This window comes from Notamacropus eugenii, chromosome 5, assembly GCF_028372415.1.
Source record: "Notamacropus eugenii isolate mMacEug1 chromosome 5, mMacEug1.pri_v2, whole genome shotgun sequence".
Lineage (NCBI taxonomy): Eukaryota > Metazoa > Chordata > Mammalia > Diprotodontia > Macropodidae > Notamacropus > Notamacropus eugenii.
The window spans coordinates 19663913-19676446 of NC_092876.1; the positions used below are offsets into that span (position 1 = coordinate 19663913).

The 12534-nt window shown below is 40.8% G+C and overlaps 1 protein-coding gene across 1 annotated transcript in view; it reads right to left on the reverse strand.

Annotated features, from left to right (window-relative positions):
- The window catches only part of LOC140508282 (uncharacterized), a 216110-nt gene that overhangs the window by 136195 nt on the left and 67381 nt on the right, over positions 1-12534 (reverse strand). The window contains 2 exon segments of the mRNA XM_072616081.1: positions 7118-7602; positions 8199-8749. The gene's annotated coding sequence lies outside the window, so the exon portion shown is untranslated.

Genomic DNA, 12534 nt, shown 5'->3' on the forward strand with positions numbered 1-12534 from the left:
GCTAAGTGCAATAAAGAACCTCATCACACAATGTCCATTCAACATTAGTTCATGCAAGCCCTTCCAGGTTTTTCTGAAGTCTGTCTACTAATCATTTTTCAAAAATTCGTTTATTTTTAGTTTTCAATCATCATTTCCTTAAGTCTTAAATTTTCTCCCCCTCCCTCCCTAAAACAGCATGCAATCTTATATGGGTTCTACACATACATTCTTATTAAACACATTTTCCCATTAGTCATATTGCACAGAAGAATAAAAATGAATGGGAGAAACAATCAGAAAACCCAAAACAAAACATACACAAGAGAAAAGAGTCTGCTTCATTCTGCATTCCAATTCCATAGTTCTTTCTCTGGATAAGGATGGCATTTTGCCTCAAGAGTCCTTTGGGAATATTTTGAGTCCTTGTATTCCTGTGAAGGGCTAAGTCTACCAGAAAAATTCCTCACACACTGTGGTTGTTGCTATGTATAAAGTCCTCCTGCTTCTGCTCCTTTCACTCAGCATCAGTTCATATGAGTCCTTCCAGGCCTCTCTGAAGTCTTCCTGTTCATCATTTCTTATAGTACAATAGCACTTCATTACATTCATATAGCACAATGTGTTCAGCCATTCCCCAGTTGATGGGCATCCCCTTGATTTCCAGTTCTTGGCCACCACAAAGAGAGCTGCTATAAACAGTTTTTGTACATGTGGAACCTTTTCCCATTTTTATGATCTCTTTGGGATACAGTCCTAGAGGCAATATTGCTGGGTCAAAGGGTATGAATATTTTTGTAGCCCTTTGGGCATAGTTCCAAAGTGCTCCCCAGAATGGTTGGATCAGATCACAACTCTGCCAACAATGTATTAGTGTTCCACCTCTCCCACATCTTCTCCAGTGTTTATCATCTTCCTGTTTTGTCATGTTAGCCAATCTGATAGGTGTGATGTGGTACCTCAGAGTTGTTTTGATTTGTGTCTCTCTAATCAATAGTGATTTACAGCCCTTTTTCATATGACTATAGATAGCTTTAATTTCTTCCTCTGAAAACTGCCTGTTCATGTCCTTTGATCATTTATCAATTGGGGAATGACTTGTATTCTTGTAAATTTGATTCAGTTCTCTACATAATTTTTAGAAATGAGGCCTTTACCTCAGACACTAGTTGCAAAAATTCTTTCCCAGTTTTCTACTTCCCTCCTAATCTTGAGTGGATTGTGTTTGTGCAAAACCTTTTCCATTTAATGTAAACACAATTCTCCATTTTGCACTTCAAAATATTCTCTATTTCTTGTTTGTCCATAAATTTCTCCATTCTCCATAAATATGACAAATACACTATTCTTTGCTCCCCTAATTTGTTTATAGTATCAGCCTTTATACCTACATCATGTATTCATTTGGACTTGATTTTTTTGTATGGTGTCAGCCATTCGTCTATGCCCAATGTCTAGCACGCTGGTATCCCGTTTTTCCATCAGGCTTTGTCAAACAATGAGATTTTATCCCAGAAGCAAGGGTCCTTGGATTTATCATACAGTGGACTATTATATTCATTGACTACTGTGTCTTGAGTACCTAAGCTATTCCACCGATCTAGTCCTCTATTTCTGAGCCAGTCCCAAGTGGTTTTGATGATTGCTGCTTTGTAATACAATCTGAGATCTGGTAGGGCTAGACCACCTTACCTAACATTTACTTTCATTAATTCCCTTCATGTACTGGACTTTTTGTTCTTCTGGATATATTTTGATGTTAATTTTTTTTAACTCTAGAAAATAATTTTCTGGTAGTTTGATTGTTGTGGCACTGAATAAGTAAATTAATTTCGATAGAATTGTCATTTTCATTATATTAGCTTGGCCAACCCATGAGCAACTGATGTTTTTCCAATTATTTAGATTTGACTTTATGTGTGCAAAACGTGCTTTGTAATTGCATTCATATCGTCCCTGTGTTTGTTTTGGCAAATAGACTGCCAGATATTTTATAGTGTCTACTATAGTTTTAAATAGGATTTCTCTTTCTATCTCTTGCTGTTGGACTTTGTTAGTAATATATGGCAATACATATGATTTATGTGGGTTTATTTCATAACCTGTAACTTTGCCAAAGATATTTCTTAGTGCAAGTAGTTTTTCACTTGATTCTCTAGGATTCTCTAAGGATATCATTATGTCATCTGCAAAGAGTGATAACTTGGATTCTTTTTTGCCTGTTTCAATTCCCTCAAGTTCTTTTTCTCCTCTTATTGCTAAAGCTAACATTTCAAGTGCTATGTTAAATAACAGTGATGATAATGGACATCCTTGTTTCACCCCTGATCTTATTGGAAATGCATCTAACTTATCCCCATTACATATCATGCTTGCTGATGGTTTTAGGTAGATGCTGCTTATCATTTTAATTAAGTCTCCATTTATTCCTATGCTCTCCAGTGTTTTCTATAGAAATTGGTGTTATATTTTGTCAAAAACTTTTTCTGCAACTATTGAGATAATCATGTTTTCTGTTAGTATTACTGTTGATATTATCAATAATGCTGACAGTTTTTCTAATATTGAAGCAGCCCTACATTCCTGGTATAAATCCTACCCGATCATAATGTATTCTTCTCAGGATGAGTTGCTGCATTCTCTTTGCTAATATTTTATTTAAAATTTTTGCATCTATATTCATTAGAGATATTGTTCTAAAATTTTCATTCTCAGTCTTGGTTCTTTCTGGTTTAGCTATCAGAACCATATTTGTATCATAAAAAGAATTTGGTAGGACTCTTTGCCAATTTTCCCAAATAGTGTACAAATTATTTGAATTAACTGTTCTTTCAACGTTTGACAGAATTCACTTGTAAATCCATCTGGCCCTGGAAATTTTTTTCTAGGGAGTTTATTGATGGATTCTTCAATTTCTATTTCTGAGATGAGGTTATTTAAGTATTCAACTTCTTCTTCTCCTAAACTGGGAAATTTATATTTTTTAAAATATTCATCCATCTCATTTAGATTGTCAAATTCATGGCCCTATAGTTGAGCAAAGTAATTTCTAATTATTGTTTTAATTTCCTTCTCATTGGAGGTGAGTTCACACTTTTCTTTTTTGATATTGGTAATCTGGTGTTCTTTCTCTTTTTTAAATCATATTGACCAAAGGTTTATCCATTTTATTGTTTCTTTTTTCATAAAACCAACTCCTAGTTTTAGTTACTAGTTCAATAGTTAGTTAATTTCAGTTTTATTCATCTCTCCTTTGGTTTTCAGTATTTCTAATTTGGTATTTCCTTGGGGATTTTCAGTCTGTTCTTTTTCTAGCTTTTTCACCTGCATGCCCAAATCATTGATCTCCTCTTTCTCCATTTTATTCATGTATGAATTCAATAATATAAAACTTCCCTTAAGTACTGCTTTTGCAACATCCTATAAGATTTGGTGGGTTGTCTCATTATTGTCATTCTCTTGAATGAAGTTATTGATTGTTTCTTTGATTTGTTTTTTAATCCACTCATTCTTTTGGATTAGATTACTTAGTTTCCAATTAATTTCGATCAATCTTTCCATGACTTTGTATTATATGTAATTTTTATTGCATTATTATCTGAGAAGATGCATTAATGATCATTATTTCTTATGGAAGTACTCCATTCTAATGTACCACAACTTATTCAGCCATTTCCCAATCAATGAGCATTCCCTCAAAAGTAAAAGCAATCTCCATCCTCCTGGACCTTATCTGGCAATGGGGAGGTGTGGGCAGGGAAGGGCTTAATGGTTGTAAAATTTACTGGATTGTGCAATGGGGCCTTAGGGCATAGATTGACACTCATTAAACAGGTAGTGGAGCAGAGTGGGTATTGATCTTGGTTCTTGTGAGCTGAATTGGAGGAGAAGGAAAGTCTGAGGATGAAAATGAAGCCAGAAGCCAGAATACACACACACACACACACACACACACACACACACACACACACACACACACACACACACACACACACACACACACACACACAGTGTGGTTTGGGTTTGCTAGGAACCATGAAATGTCAGGATAAAGGGCAAGTCTACCTGGAAAGAATTCAAGCACTTTACTCAAAGTGGCAAGGTTTATTGGAATGCCAATAGAAGCAGGCTAGATTCCTGCTTCTGGATTTTAAAATGGGAACAGCTGAAAAATCTGGATGAGATTAAGGAGGGCTAAATAACCTGGGGTGGCCCAAGTACAACAGTGGTCTGGAGTTAAATGGTCTGGGGTGGGTTGGAGGGCCACAGTGAAAGGACTATTGGGTATCTAGGTGGACTGGGCTGGACTAGATGCCAGGGACTTATTGGAAAATTCAGGAACTGGGATGCTGAAATGTATGGGAAAATTCAGCTTCCAGGTCCCATCTCTCCATCATTCCCCCCTCAATCAAATGGGACCCAAAATCTTTTGGGGGTAAGGGGAGAACATCTTGGCTTGGCAAACAGTTGTCCTTGCCTTGAAGGGGTCCAGGAAGAAGGTTGCCTGGAATAAAGCACAAGCTGCATCCAGGGTGAGATGAGCATGGGCAGGTACTTATTCTTTGCTACCCACTATAGGTGAATGGGGTATATTGTGGAAGATAAAAATCTGACAAACAAGTTTGATATGTTGGGTCCAGATACAGGGAGAATTAAAAGTGTGAGAATGGAGGAAATGAAAGAAGGAAAGCTAGAGCCCCATTAGAATCATTCCCATTTGACATGGCAGGGGAGGAGCCAAGATGGCAGAGTAGAAAGACACACATATGCTAGCTCCGAACCCACAGCCCATAAAACATCTGTAAAGAAGAACTCCCAACAAATTCTGGAGCAGCAGAAGCCACAGAACAACAGAGCAGATGAGATTTCTGTTCCAGAGAGCCCTGAAAACCTGACGCGAAAGGTCCGTCGCGCACCAGACCCAGAGCAGAGCCCAGCCCTGCCTTGGCCGTGCAGCACCAAGGGGAGCAGATCCAAGCAGGCTTTAGGGATGGAATCTTCAGCAGCCACGCAGGTCCCTCCACCCACAGGCACTGGGGGTGAGTGAGTCTTTTTGGCTTGCCAAGAGGGGAGTGGGGTGTCTCCATAACTCAGGCCCCCTCAGGAGGCAGCAGCGGGGGCTGCAGCAGACAGGAGCTCCCCAAGCAGGAAGGAGCCTGGATCTATTGTTGAAGGTCTCTGCATAAACCCCCTGAGGGAACTGAGCCCCGTGTGGCGGCCCTGCCCCCACCTGAGCACCTGAACTTAATCTCACACTGAATAGCAGCCCAGCCCCCGCCCAAAGCCCTGAGGCTGGGAAGCAGCATTTGAATCTCAGACTCCAAGCGCTGGCTGGGTGGATCTGGAGGCCAAGTGGGTGTGAAGAGGATGCTCAGAAGTCAAGTCACTGGCTGGGAAAATGCCAAGAAAAGGGAAAAGAAATAAGACCATAGAAGGTTACTTTCTTGGTGAACAGGTATTTCCTCCCTTCCTTTCTGATGAGGAAGAACAATGCTTACCATCAGGGAAAGACACAGAAGTCAAGGCTTCTGTATCCCACACAGACAAACTAAATATACCATGGGCTCAGGCCATGGAAGAGCTCAAAAAGGATTTTGAAAATCAAGAGAGGTGGAGGAAAAACTGGGAAGAGAAATGAGAGAGATGAAAGAAAAGTATGAGAAGCAGGTCAACACCTTGCTAAAGGAGACCCCAAAAAAATGCTTAAGAAAATTATGTTTGTAAGAAACACTCTAAACAAAGTACAATACTTGTGAAATAAGGAATGATTTTTGTTAACTTTTATGTTCATTTCAGGTTAGATCCTAAGGGATGGCTACTACAGTTACATAGACCAAGGAAACTCTTTTTACATGTTCAAAATTCGAATCCCCTGCCCTGGCATCCACTGGCTAGAAGAAGCCTGAACACCTCCCTTCATCTTCTCTCTGACAAGCTTCCCCTCAAACAGCTCATCAACCCTGTGAACAAATTTCTGACCTTTTACCTGATCACGAGCCTGTTTCTGCCAGGTCAAAACTCTGATTAGCTGAGATCACACAAACCTGGGAGGAGTTTTAATCCCATGGAAACAGAATTCCTTCTTTTGTTTCCTACAAGTTGCTGTGAGGTCATTTTATTCCCCACTCCTCAATCTCTGCACTTCTCTCAATGAAAGCCCCTGTCCTTCTAGTCATTCTCTCATCTCATCCTTAAATGAACAAACATAAAACTATACCCTCCTCTTTCCCCCCAGCACTGGCCTATTTTCAAAAATTGGTCCAAGAAGCCTTGTTGGCCAGGCACATATAAGATGCTGGATTTATTTTTTATCATTTTATAGATTTGTAGTTATGTCTGCCTCTTTGGGACTTGTCTTGGGTATTCTTGGAAAAAATACTAGAGTGATTTCCCATCTACTCCAGTTCATTTCACAATTCAGAAAAATCAGATAAATAGGGTTAAGTGACTTATCCAGGGTCACACAACTAGTGTCTGAGGTTGGATTTGAAGTTAGGTCTTCCTGATTCCAGATCAAGCACTCAGTTCACTGCATAATTAATGTTTATGGTTTGACTGGCCTGTTCAACCTTATTGGCTTGAGGGGGGCATGGAAGGTGGTGATCTCTCAGGTTCTTTCTTAATCTAAGAATCTAGGAACCTTGGTTAGGTGACCCTGACCTGCCCCAGTTCAGCCTTATTTCTAAGTGCCCAGTGCGCAAGGGATTGGCGTTCCCATGAGGCACGGAATCTGTGGCTACCTCTTTAAAGCCTGGGGACCCAGAACTTGGTTCTCAATTCCTCTTACATCCCCTGATGAATGAATGAAGCCATTTATTCAGCTCTCATTATTCCATGCCAGGATTTGCAGTAAGTGCTATAGATTGTATGAATAGAGTGCAGATGTGCCCCCATTACCCCCCACTAATAACAGCTGCTGACCTTTGGAAACCACTTCCTGAAAATGCAAGTCTTTTTGATTGCTGAGCCCCAGAATGCAGATGGAATGGACATGTGGGGTTGGGTAATGGTCCTTCCTTCCACCTCTGACCTTTGCTCCACTTGGATTAGCATTTCTTACTCCCTCATGCCAACCCATCAACTCACATTCCATTTTCCCCTCCCTTTTTTTAGGGCCTTTCTTCCTCCACTCACTCACCATTCCACTTTTACAGAAGGAGAAACTGAGGAAGCCAGAGATGAAGTGACTTGCCCAGGGTACGTTGCCAGCCATTGTCAGAGGCCCTACTGGAACTCAGGTCTTCCTGATTCCATCCACTTTTCCCTTCCAGGGATTCAGATGAAGGTCTGTGATCTTGAAAGCAGTCCTGCTGGGTCCCGAGGGGTGGCCAGCAGTGAATGTGAATGAAACTGGGCTGAAAGAATATTAAATTAGCAAAGCTTGTCACAAGCAGGGGTTCCTAGAAGGGTCTTTTTGTCCACCCTTGCTGGGGCACATGCAGTGACCTTGCCTTGATTCCAGTAACAGTAGTGATCAGTGGCAGGGCCAGGATCTGAACCCAGGACTCAGCAGTCTAAGGCCAGTGGGCAGTGGGTTTGCTTCCCATAGCTTCTTGCCAGCTCTCACACATATGTATATGTACTCAGACATGGTTGTACACACTGAGACAAATCACAAACCATCTGTAAAGGTAGAGAAATAAAAACTCTGTCCTTCAAGAACATGCATTTTTAGGTGTCCTGGAGGGCAGAGGGATCCTAGCAGAAGACTGAGGTGTTAACAAGATTTTACTGAACCAGTGTCTGTCCTGAGAATGATTCAAACAGCCAGCCAGAGACAAAGTGCCATTAATCAGGTATTCAACTAATTAATTTCATTATGAGGCACAGATTGGAAAATCATAATTCCTTTCTGAAAGGGGAGATTCTAGGGATCAGGAAGACCCTCCCAGGGTTGATTGGCAGGAAGCAGAAACCCTTGGAACTCAAATCTTTCTGCCTTCTTCCCCTGAAGCTGAGATCTCTCTGTCTTCTGGGAGCCAGCTCTGCACATGTAGATGCCAGGTAGGCCAGCAGAAGGGCCCCTCCCCACACCCCACTTCTGCTGGCTCCCTTTCCATTGGGCTTCATCTTCCCCTCTGACCTCTTGCTGAGTATCCTCCAGGCTTACCAGGATCAGGGCTCCCTTCAAGTCCTGACTCTGGCAGCTACCACAGATACTTCTCCAGGCTCCCTGTCATGACCCCAAAGTACTATTGCAGTGCAGTCCATTCAAATACCTGATCACCATCAGCAAAGGGGGAATCCAAGAGAGACATGGAAACTTTATCTCAGCAGGTGTATATTGTCCTTTGCACTGCAGTCAGTAGAACTGAAATTGTCCTCCTGGTTCTGCTCACGTCCTCCTGCCTCAGGTCACACAAGTCTTCTCAGGTCTCCCTGAATCCTTCTCAATTGCCATTTCTTAGGTCAAGTCAATAAGCATTTAGAAAGTGGCTCCTCTGTGCCAAGCACCGTGCTAATGTACTGATTGTACAAAGAAAGTTTAAAAGAATAAGTTCCTGCTCTCCATGAGCTCAGTCTAATTGAGAGAAAACATGTCAGCATCTGTGTGCAAACAAGCTCTTTACACTATGAAAGAGAGTGCTATGAGAGAGGAGGTACCAAGAACACCTGGATTTCAAGAAGTGAGATCTTACCTGAGATGTGAAGGCAGTCAGAAGGCCTAGGTGAGGGGAAGACATTCCAAGTATGAGAGACAATCATTGGGAAGGCACAGGGTCAGGTGATGGAGGGTCTCGTTCAAGGATCAGCCAGGACGTCAGTGACCCTGGGTCAGAGAAAAGAGGACCAAGGTGCAAATAAACTGGAAAGGGTTGAGGGGTTGGTTACACAGTGTCTGCTGTGTGTCAGGAGCCATGTAAATATTACCTCATTTGATCCTTTTGTGAGAATTGTCAAAGTCCTTACTAGGGACAGGCAGAATATGGGAGTGCAGGTTACCGAAAGACAGAGCACTGTGCTTTACGTATCCACTCAAGAAGATGACAAACTCTCTCCTAGGTATGTTTGTCTCCCAGCTCCACGGAGGACATAGTGACCGGGACTCATCCATTAGGGTAGGATACCTGAGGTCTTGTAGGCAAACTTACCAAGAAGTTTTCGGTAAGATCAGGTTAGGGGGCAGAGAGAGGGAAAGAAATATTTTTAAGAAAAGAAACAAAATGTGAATTTAGAGTTAGAGTTAGGAAGGTCTGTTACAAAGGTCTTTGAGCATAGCTACTTAGACCAGTCATTTGCTCAGGTCTTTGTGCCTTCTTAGACAGAGGAACAGCACAGGAAGTCGATCGTTAGTTTTCTCAAAGAGATTGGGGAAAGGGAGGTACTGCAGGGGACAATGAGGACATAGACTTCAGAACATCCAGTATAGCATCCAATGGAGTCAGTTATGCTTTCTCAAACACTCCCTTTTAAAAACCATTATCCACTTTCTATGTGAAAACCTCAGTGGTCAGATTTGGGGAATATGAGTGCCAAAGGTGTGTGTCCTTCCCAGAGGTAAAGGAGGAAAGGGATTTTATGGGTGAGTGGGTGACCAGAGAGCAGAAGTCACAGGATACAAGTTGTGCAGGTTGAGGTCAACTGTCTCCAAAAAGGAGACAGGACCTCTGAAGGGGAAGGAGGAGGGGCCTCTAAAGGGCTGAGTGAAGCAGGAATCATGGCATGAAGGTGGCCTCAAAGACCAGTTCTTGGTCTCTGAAGCCTAGTCAGCTAGAGTACAGATAGACCATCATGCCTCTGGCAGCATCTGTCTGGGAAAACAAGGCTGAACAGGACAATAATACTGACACACAACCAGCACTATCATCTCAATTCACCTCCGAAGGCCACAGGCTCTGTGTTAACAGCTCAGTAGAGTTTAATACCTCTCAAAAGAGCCTTATCCTCATGGGCATGCTTCTGCTCTACAGCTCTATTCCCTTTCAAAGGTTGGAAGCTCTTTCACCAAGTCTGCCATCAGAGGTCTCCTTAGTCAGCCCAAAGATCTCCTCCCTGCTCAGAGGTCTCCTCTCTGTTCTCTTCTTCTCTATGCTGGCTCACTCCTTCAATGCTGGCTCTCCTCAGGTTTGCTTTCTCAACATCTCTATATACAGTTCTGCTCAGCATCTGAGTGGCTAGAACTCACATGTCCGTGTCTGATTTGCTACAGCATACATGCACATATTTGATTGTTTCAATCTCAAGCCAGAACAACAGCAAAGGTCCTACTTTGCCTGCTGTTACAGACATAGGTCCTAATCTGATAGAAACCTACTTTTAATAGTGAAGTGCTGAAGCATACTGTATGCCCTCAACACACTCACGTTGCAAATGGAGTACACTCAACTTGTTTCAGAAAGTACCTAGTCTAACCACAACTCAAGTTGACCTTCCTTTTCCAACTGAGTTATAAAAAATCAAGCAAACTGTCATTGCAATTCTATTATTAGCTGAGCCTACCCATGAGCAACAAACATTTTTCAAATTATTTAGATCTCACTTTGTGTAAAAAGTGTTTTGTGACTGCATTCACACAATTCCTGGGTGTGTCTTTGCAGGCAGACTCCCAAATATTATATTGTCTACAGTTATTTCAAATGGAATTTCTCTATCTCTTGCTGCTGAGCTTTATTAGTAACATATAAAAATGGTTATGATTTATGTGGGTTTATTTAATATCCTGCAACTTTCCTTAAGTTGTTAATTGTTTCAAGTCAATTTTCAGTTGATTTTCTAAGTATATCATATAACCTGCAAAGAGTGATAGCTTTGTTTCCTCATTGCCTATTCTAATCCCTTCAATTCCTTTTTCTTCTCTTATAGTTAAAGCTAACATTTCTAGTACGATACTGGACAATAGTGGTGATAGCGCGCATCTTTTTTTTACCCTCGATCTTACTGGGAATGCTTCTAATTTATCCCCCTTACATATAATGCTGGCTGATAGTTTTACATACACTTCTTTTCATTTTAAGAAAAACTCCATTCATTGCTATGCTCTCTAGTGTTTTTAATAAGAATGAATGCCTAATTTTGTAAAAAGCCTGTGCTAAATCTTTTGAGGTGATCATGTGATTTCTGCTGCTTTTGTTACTGATATGGTCAATTACGCTGATAGTTTTCTTAATATTGAACCAACTCTGGATTCCTGGTATAAATCCGACCTGATGACAGTATATATCCTGGTGATAAATCACTATAATCTCTTTGTTAATAATTTATTTAAAATTTTTGCCATCAATATTCATTAGGGACATTGATCTATAATTTTCTTCCTCTGGTTTGGCTCCTCCCAGTTTAGGTATCAGCACGTTTTTTATGTCATAAAAGAAATCTGGTAAGACATCTTCTATGCCTATATTCCCAAATAGGCTGCATAATATTGGAATTAAATGTTCATGAAATCGTTGAGAGAACTTGATTTATAAAGCCAACTGGCCTTGGAGATTTTTTTTTATTTATTTTTAACACAGTTTATAACAGATAAAGCAATTCAAACTTGTGGTCAGGGAATACATTTTTTAAAAGCATTTACAATATGGACCACAAAAGAATTTTTTTTTTAAACATTAACCAGGTGAGACACAGATAATATTTATGTTGCTAACTTCACCAGCTCTTGACCTAATTGTCTCCACAGTATTACTAAGAATTAAAGGACCCTAACAATGTTGTTGGTCTAAAGCCCTATGCCTAATAGCTTAATTTTAGACAACCTCAGACGTTCCCCTACCAACAATCTATAATTTAATGGACCTGGTATTAACCTTACAAACCTTTTCAGTATAGGAAATTGCCACCAATTGTAAGGACATTGGAGGGATACTATATCTCCCCAACTTCATGTCAATTCCAGGCAGGATTAGATTATCCACTTGCATTCAGTCAGGCTTAAAAGTCTGCCAGGTGTCAGTGGGGAAACTGAGTCAGGAGAATCCCACCTCAGCCCATGCTGAGCAGCTGCTCTTCCACCCTTCCCTTGAGATCACCTATGTAGTTCATACCAGCATCTCATCAGCTTACAGGCATCATGTATTGGAGGCTCAGACCGCCTTTCTTCCTACCCACACCTGGAGTTAGACTCAGAAGAACAGTCACTTAGTAGTCCCATAGCATCTAAAAATGGCAAGTTCCAATAACCAGGTTTCAAATATGACTATAGTTTCACTTTGGCTAAGGAACATCTTTTAGGCAAGTCTTAAGTGGCTTACATGCCTTTCTATACATGTTCTAGTTCCTGATTAAATAGCAATCATAAAATCAAGTTTACCATTAAAACCTTTACTTTTCCATCAATGCCAAATTTTACTCAAGGTTACCTTCCTCTAGGAAATTTAGACTGAAATTCTTTTCTCCAAACTAAAGATGCCACTGATTTATTCTCAGTAATTAATTCAGTCTATTGTTTTAATACTAATTCCTTTTACCTCACTTTGTAACATGTCCAATTTTTCTCCCCATCACTCCCCTCCCCCCACTTCCTAATACCTTGCATTCTGATTACTCCTTCCCTCAATGTACCCTCCCTTCTATCACACCCCACCCCTCTCCTATTTCCATCTTCTCTCTTTTCTT